Source organism: Rattus norvegicus, chromosome 15, assembly GCF_036323735.1.
Source record: "Rattus norvegicus strain BN/NHsdMcwi chromosome 15, GRCr8, whole genome shotgun sequence".
Classification (NCBI taxonomy): Eukaryota; Metazoa; Chordata; class Mammalia; order Rodentia; family Muridae; genus Rattus; species Rattus norvegicus.
Window position 1 is genome coordinate 104,914,948 of NC_086033.1, and position 8,756 is coordinate 104,923,703.

The 8,756-nt window shown below is 48.8% G+C and overlaps 1 long non-coding RNA gene across 1 annotated transcript; it reads right to left on the reverse strand.

Moving 5' to 3' along the window:
* Positions 1 to 816: 816 nt before the first annotated feature.
* On the reverse strand, positions 817 to 8,523 carry LOC120097091 (uncharacterized). The gene is made up of 3 exons (XR_005494316.2): positions 6,958 to 8,523; positions 3,752 to 5,627; positions 817 to 3,087 (listed from the first exon to the last, which is right to left on the reverse strand). It is a non-coding gene; the product is annotated as an uncharacterized LOC120097091 (long non-coding RNA).
* Between the last annotated feature and the right edge of the window lie 233 nt (positions 8,524 to 8,756).

Genomic DNA, 8,756 nt, shown 5'->3' on the forward strand with positions numbered 1-8,756 from the left:
CACCAGGTAACTTCCTGGAAGGCTGGGAGTTGTGTATCTTGGAAAGACACAAAGAGTCATGGGAAACTACAGCTCCCTATAGGCTTGTCCTTATAAACCCCTTCAACGTGTAGCTTGAGTCCGTTCTCAGCTGGGAAACTCCAGGGAACTGTCCTGACTGAAGTTCATCCTTTGGTCAGTATTTAATATTGAATGTAGCTTGCATTACATTTGGCCCAAAATGGTGGAACTGGCTTTTCTCTGGCGGATCTCGGGACTATCAATATCAAGCAAGGGGACCTTTCTACAGAGATTAGGGAACCTGGGTCCTGTGAAAGCTCTGGATTACTAGCTGGTAATTTGTGGTTTATGCTGAGCCTCGGAGGAGTGGTGTGAAATCCGCGCTGATGTTACTGGGTGCTTTGCTCATGGTCACATGTTCTTAGCGTCCCTTTGTGGGCAGCTGCTTTCGTCATTCCAAACGATGTTCAGATGAGGAAATAGAGAAGCTGGAGGGTTAAGTAATTTGTCGAAGGACACTGGTCTAGGAAGTAGCAGAGCTTGGAAGGAAGTTTGAAGGAGGTTGGTGGAGCAAGGCCCCGCCCCCACCACGGCCCCGCCCCCACCACGGCCCCGCCCCCACCACGGCCCCGCCCCCACCACGGCCCCCGCCCCCACCACGGCCCCGCCCCCACCACGGCCCCGCCCCACCACGGCCCCGCCCCCACCACGGCCCCGCCCCCACCACGGCCCCGCCCCCACCACGGCCCCGCCCCCACCACGGCCCCGCCCCCACCACGGCCCCGCCCCCATGCTAGGACGCAGACCTTTCTCTTCTTTTCTTCCTTTCTTTTTGAAACCGGAGAACAATTGTATTAGCATTTGAGAAAACAAACAAACAAACAAACAAACAAAAAACCCACGACAGGCCAGGCAAGCTGAAAATGCAGGCAGCAGGAGGAAGAGAGATGGACCACATGAGAAAGTCACTCCTAAGTTAGTCAAGGAGAGTAGTTCGGGAGAAACTCTGAGAAAGCCCAGGCGCCAGGGAAAGCATGCTTAGGTTCTCTCTGCTGATATTTGAAAAAGATAAAAAGACAGAGATGGGGGTGACTCAGCGGGTGGCTCTGCCACCAAGCCTGAGGCAAGGCTTCAGATAAGAACGTTCCCTACAGGCTCACGTATTTGAACACCCGGAAGTTGAGGGCCCATTGCTTGCCGGAGGAAGTAGCCACTGTGAGCCGGCTCCTGCTGGTTTGTGCTTGGTTCAGGATGTGGTTCCTCAGCTTGCCTCTCCAGTCACTATACCTGGTGTTTCCATCTCATGATGGACTTTTATCTCCCCAGAACTGTAAGCCCAAATAAACTCCTTCTTCTCTAACTTGCCTTGATCATTGTGGTTCATCATCAGAACAGAAAAGTGCCCAAGATACCTGATGAGCTAAGTTTGGTTCCTGGAACCCATGTGATAGGAAGACAGAACTGGCTCCAGCAAGCTGTCCTCTGATCTCCACATGTGCCATGTGGTACGGGTACACACATACATATACACACATATGCATGCACACACGATCACACACACAATTATACACATATACATATGTATACACACATACACACGGTCACATGCACGCTCGCATATACACACATAACCACACATACACTCACACTAAGTCACACACATACACAGACTCATACATACATCAATACACAAACATGCACACACATACACACATTAACACACAAACATACCTACTCACATACACATATACATGCTCACATACATACAGATAGACACGTACACGCATATACACACACACATGCAAGCATGTACACACAAAACACATACGAGATAAAATAAATGTAAGTACATTTTTTAAAAGCTATGCTTTTTGAGTCGGAATGTAAAGGATGTGGGCTGGCTTAGTGGGAATGATCTTCAAGCAATTAGCTGGCATGTGAACTTTCTCTTTTTTGGGGGGAGGTGCGAGGGGAGGGACAGGGTCTCGTATATCCCAGGCTGACCTCAACCCATGTAGAAAGCTTGACCTTAAACTATTGATCTTCCGGCTTCCACCGTCAAAGTGCCAGATGGCAGGTGTGTTCCACCATTCGAGAGACTAGACAGTGGGCCTTGTGTCTGTGAGGCAAGCAATATTCTGCCAGCTAAGCTACACCCCCAGTTACACCCCCGCTTTTCTTTTCAAAATATCAAATAATCCCCTTGGTAAGAAGGATTCCCAAAGGTTCCTCTCCGAGATCAGCACACTTGTGAGACGGATTCTGAAGTGGCCCACTTGGGAGAACACTGTTCTTACTGTGAAGGAAGCCTGGTAGGGACCAGCGTGCTCCCATAGCACATCTGCCGTGTGACTCAGGTGTCCCTTGACCTTTGAACTCCATGAGCTAGCTTCATGAGCCAGAGCTAGGGTTTGGCCATCGAGAAATCTGGTTCAGATCCCAGTTCTGCTACCTGCTGGCTTAGAATGCTCACAACTCACTGAACTCCTGGGTCTCAGGTGGTGTGAAGGGTCCAGGGTCTTTTAAAAGCCTTTTCAGTGTTTCTGATGTGGGAAAACTCTTATGTGTTTCTCAAAGCTTTTGCACTGGGCCTATAAAATGGCGTGACTACTAGTAAACAAGACTCGTTTCCCAGACACTTACTTACTTGGCATTTTCTCATCTCACTATGAGGAAAGCCAGGAATCCAGCAGTGCTTAATGTAGGACTGAGATGCAAAGCCTCAGGTCACTCTATCGACAGACAGTTTTAACTCATGGTATTTCTGACAATCAACCAGGGGACTCAGAGTGCAATGACTAGCACATGACCCGACAGATACAAAGCCACAGCTACAGCTAAAACCTATTCAGACTACTTTCCAGGTAATCTGAAGCTATGGGATACAGAAAATTCAAATCAAAGCCTTACCTCCAGCTCTGGTTTCCTGGGATGAGCACTGCACGTATACATAGAAGGTGTTTGAAGTCCTGACAATGAGGTCTATGACTTCCCTGCTGGGCTCTGCCTTCTCGGGCAGACAGGATCACAGGCAGGTGGGTAACAGCTCCGTATGCTGGCAACTTCCCTTGTCAGTATTGAAGTCACCTGGGGACGTGGTAAGACACAGGTTGCTGGGACCATCCTCAGAGTCCCTGCCTCTGCACAGCTGTGGGTGTCTCACAGGTGGGTCTAAGGTTGTAGTCCAGGGACCATGCTCTCTGTCTCTGTCTCTGTCTCTCTCTGTGTCTCTGTGTCTGTCTGTCTCTGACTCTCTGTCTCTGTCTCTCTCTCTCTGTCTCATTTTTCAAGACAGGGTTTCTCTGCGTAGCCCTGGTGTCCTGAAACATACTCCACAGACCCGGTTTTGGTTTTGGTTCCGAAAAGTCTCACACTGTGTCCCAAGCTGGCTTCAAACTTGCAACGGGCGTCCTGCCTCGGCAGGCCATCCCCCCCTGAGCTCTGGAATTCGAGGTGTAGGCAATTGGAAATTGCACTGTATTCTTCTGCACTATGCTGGTTCAGGTACAGTCCTCCACTTTCCCAGCAGTGACAGCCGGGTCCAGCTCCAAGCCTCTCCCATACTGTCCCATTAAACTATTCGGGTTTCCCTGAACAGTTCAGAGTCAATGAGGACACACAGCTTTACTTGAGGAGGGAATATGACCTAGCCTGGGAAGCCTTATTTTTTCTTTTTTCTTCTTCTTTTTTTTATAAATAAAAAGCTTCGTTAACTCTTCTTAATAAAAGATTGTTTCAAAGAACTACTTACTCTTCGACTGGTAAACTGTCCCTTCCGGAGGCCGCTCCGTTACTCAGGAGTTGAGTTTCCCGGCAAGCAGGTCAAAGGGGGCTCCCTTTAGTTTCTCAGAGCCTCTAATGGACAGAACGCTGTTCTGCGCATGCCTTGCATCCTCCATTAGTGAGCCGGCAGCAGCTCTGTCTTGCGAGGGCTGTCTCCCTGATGGAGTTTTAATTGCACCGGGGGGCTCTCAGTGCTAGACCAAGGTTCAGGATCAGATGGGAAGGAGAGAGAGGAATAAGCACAAAGTGGAACGGGAAGGGGGTAGAAATCTCAGCTTCGATAGCTGACGTCTCAGAATGAGCGAGGCTGGGGAAGCCTCCCAGGGCTGATAATGGAGCTGGGGACAGTGGAAGAGATGAGAGACATCGATAATGCAAAACATTCTTGCTGCCCCCCCCCCAAAAAAAAGACATAAAACGAAATCTGGTTGTTCAGGTTGAAAATCATTTGGGTAAAAACCCCCACAGGAATGGGCTCGCCAGTTGGTGGCATATTTCTCTGGTTGGTCCAAAGTTGGGAGAGAAAAGAAACAGAGGGGTTTTTGGTTATCCATTCAATCCTGGCTGCTAGGGGACTGACTGATAGAGGGGGGTCACTCAGCTTCCTGGGCTGGTTGGTTGCTGGATTCCCACAAGTAATAGCAGGCAGGCGGCCTCCCGAGCTCTGGTCTCAGGCTCTACCATGCCACCAGCTCTCCAGCCTCTTAGCTTTGATCTCTCTGCTTCAGGTGTCTTTAGGAAAGGACCAGAGATGAGAGTTGTCTCGTCTCATTACCAAATTCTGAGAGTAAAAGACCAACCTGGCTAGGGTCAGAGGGCAGCTGCTGGTCTGATTTCACTTGCATTGTAACTGTATAATGGTGACCTTGCTGCAGAATGCAGGACCCACGGGTATCCCAGAATACCTCTCTCCAGGGTCCCCACCTCTCACCTGTTCTTCCTCAGGGTAACTTCCTCCTTCTCCATCTTTCTTTCTTTTTTTTTTTTTTTAAGATTTATTTGTTTATTATATATAAAACACGATGGCTGTCTTGAGACACATGAGAAGAGGGTATCAGATCTCATTACAGATGGCTGTGAGCCACCATGTGGTTGCTGGGATTTGAACTCGGGACCTCTGGAAGAGCAGTCAGTGCTCTAACCACTGAGCAATCTCTCTAGCCCCTTCTCCATCTTTCTTCAGTCATTAGCTTCTCTTTCCAAAAGTCTAAGCTTGGACTATGAAGTCTTGGTGAGGGATGCACAAAGCACATGGTGGAGGGGGCGTGACCTTTCCTGTGACTCAGGTCTCCAAAGAGGAAGCCTGCAGAAGGTGGTAGACCTTCCACTCAGGAGAGTTTCTGGGCTGTGGCTCAGGGAACATTCTAGAAAGAATGGAAGGAGGCACCACAGGGATAGTTGGTGTTGTGTGAAGTGGTGGTGGTGTCCCCAGGCTTTCTGGGTGACAGGATAACAGGCCTCATGGGTTCGATGACATCCAGAGTGCCACAGTGCTCAGGAGTCTCCCCACAAGCAAGCATTTGGGCCAGCAACAGTCTTCTGTGGACACTTAGGAAGTGCTCTGTCCTGTGGACTCCAATTTGCTGTTTTCATGCTCAAAGGTTGTGTTCTGGCCTCAATAGAAAGTCCCAAGTGGAAGTGCCTGAGGCTGGCGACCTGGAGGCTACAAGATGGTGGATCTCTGTGCTCAGTATCTTCTACCTCAGACTTGGCATGACTTCGTGTGCACAGCACCTGTGCAGTATTGTGGGAAACAGGGCTAAAGATGAGGGAGCGGAGACTCTTGGATCCCTGGAGCTAGCCAACCAGCTAGTAATCAGTTCCAGGCCAGTGAGAGACCCTGGCTACAAAAAGTAAAGAGTAGCGTCTGAGGAACAGTATTCAATGCTGTTCTTACACACACACACACACACACACACACACACACACACACACACGCACGCACGCACGCACACACACACACACGCACGCATGCACACACACACACACACGCACGCGCACACACACACGCACGCACGCACGCACGCACGCACACACACACCATACATGGACAAGCTTGTTTTGGGGTAACTATTACTTTGATTAGACATTGTATGGGAAAGCACTGTGTGGAGGAAAGGGCTCCTTATCTGTTCATCATCAAAAGAAGTCAGGGCAGGAATCTGGAGGTGGGAGCTGATGCAGAGGCCACGGAGGGGTGCTGCTCCTCATGGCTTGCTCACCCTGCTTTCTTATAGAGCCCAGGGGCAGCATCATCCACGGTGGGCAGGGCCCTTCCCCATCAGTTGCTATGTTGGAAAACACCCCACACACTTGCCTACAGTCTGAATTGGAGACATTTTCTCAGGTGAGGTTCTCTCCTCAGATGGCTCTGACTTAAAAGTTGACATAAAACCTAGCCATCAGAAGCTCATGCATGCATAGACACAGACATAGGTACACAGAGAGGGAGGGGAAGGGGAGGGGAAGGGAGGGTAGGGTAGGGTAGGGAGAGGGTAGGGGAGGAGGAAAGAGGGAGAAAGGAGGGGAAAAGGAGGGGGAGGAGGAAGGGGGGGAAAAGGAAAGGAAGGGTTTAAGGAAGGGGAAGGAGGGGGAAGGGGAAGGAAGGGGAGGGGAGGGGAAGAAGGGGGAGTGGAGGGGAAGGGAAGGGAGAGGGAGAATAGAGAAACTCTATTCCCAACCCTGAACAATCTTTAACTCCCATGATAGAGAAGGGCATGAGGTTGGACACTGAACAAGCTCTTCCTAGGTTAGACTATGTTGAGCACAGGGACAACTTGCCTAAGGAGGACATAGGCCATCACATCAGGCAAGCTTCTGCTGTGTGGGACCAGGCCCATGTCATCCATGACACTTCAGACCAGACTGACAGGGCTTCTGGATGAGCCCCCTGTGAAGAAGTGGCTTCTGAGTCTAAGAGGAGACACTCTTGAGTTGTAACATTGGTGAGTGCCTTATTTAATCACCAGAAGATTCATGCATGTTTGGAAAGAATAGAAAAATCTCTCTCTCTAACTTGGCAGTGATCTGTGTGCTGAGACTAGGAAGCTTCCCTTCTTTTCGATCAAATGGATTATGCAGTTTTGTTGTTTTACTTTCTTATTTGTCTATTCGTGTGTGCACTCGAGTGTGTGAGCATTTGTGTGGGCATGATCTCTGCATGTGTGTACATACATGGTGCACATGCAGAGATCAGAGGACAACATTCAGTTGAGAGTTGGTTCTTTCCGTGGGTCCTGGGGTTTCTTGGTTGGTCTCGGTCTCTCTCTCTCTCTCTCTCTCTCTCTCTCTCTCTCTCTCTCTCACTGGAAGAATTCCTCAGGAGGAATGAGGTCTGGCCCAGGAGGGTTTAGATGATAATCTGTCATGCCACACCAGTAGCGAGCCTGATGTGGATGTCACTGGGAGGAGAGAGTGAGGGAGTTTCCCCTTCAAATGCCGTTGTTTCATCCCCTCTGTAGCCTAGGATCCTCATCCAGATCAGAGCTCGGGCAGTCTGGGAGAAACCCTGCTCTCCAGGGTGACATTCAGGAGAACACAGGCTGCAGGAAGGGCAGAGTGTTACCAGCAAATGTTCTTTCTGTGTTCCTCCGAGTCTTCTCCAGACTTGGTCCTTTCTGGAAATCCAGCCCAGTCCTCACCTCTGCTCTCAGCGTTGTTTCCAAGGTATTCCTAGAAGCATATGCCTTCCCCAAACTACCCAAAGCTTGAAAGGATCCTAAGCCACACCTTTAATCCCAGAACCACACTGACAGGGGCGGGTGTGTCTCTTTGAGTGTGAAGACATCCTGGTCCACATAGCACATTTTAGGTCATCCAGATTTACATGGTAAGACTCTGTCTCACGAAGAAAGGAAGGATGGGAGAGAGGGGAAAAAAAGACAAATAAATTGATTGTACATTTGTACCCACCCTTCTTCATGTGGCACATGGTAGCTAATGATTTTAACCCCAGAACTTGGGAGATGAAGGTGAGAAAGCTGAAGCTAAACTGGGCTAGAAAAGCAGTAGGGGCTTTGGAGAGATCTCCACATGAGAACTTGTATTTGATCCCAGCGCCCACATAAAACCTGAATGTGTGGTAGGATGTACTATAATCCAGGTGAGGAAGACAGACACAGGAAGATCCCCAGAGTCCACTCTGCCCAGCCTGATCAGCAAGTTCATGTCCCAGGGAAAGATGCTGTCTCTGAAAACAAGCTGGACAGCTCTGAGGACTCATGCTTGAGGCTGTTCTCTGGTCTTTACCTGCATGTGGGATGTGTAAGTACATCTACACACACACACACACACACACACACACACACACACACACACATACACACATACAGAGACACACACATACACACAGACACAGACACACAGACACAGACACACATACACAGACACACACACTACACACACATTACAATATAGACATATACATGCATACACACATATACACATACACACATATACATACACACATACACACACAGACACACACAGACACACACATACACACACATACACATACACACATATACATACATACACACACAGACACACACACAGACACACACTACACACATACAATACAATGTACACATATACATGCATACACACATACACATGCACACACACATACACACAGACACATATAGACACACATACAACACATACACACACAATGCACACAATACAATACACACATACACATGCATATACACATATATATATACATACACACATATACATACATACACACACACACCGACACACACACTATACACATACAATACAATATACACATATACATGCATACACACACATATATACATACACACATACACACACAGACACATACACACACAGACACACACACACATACACACATACACAGACACACACGCACACACACACATACACAGACACACACACAGACACACACACACTACACAATACAATATATACATGTACATGCATACACACAT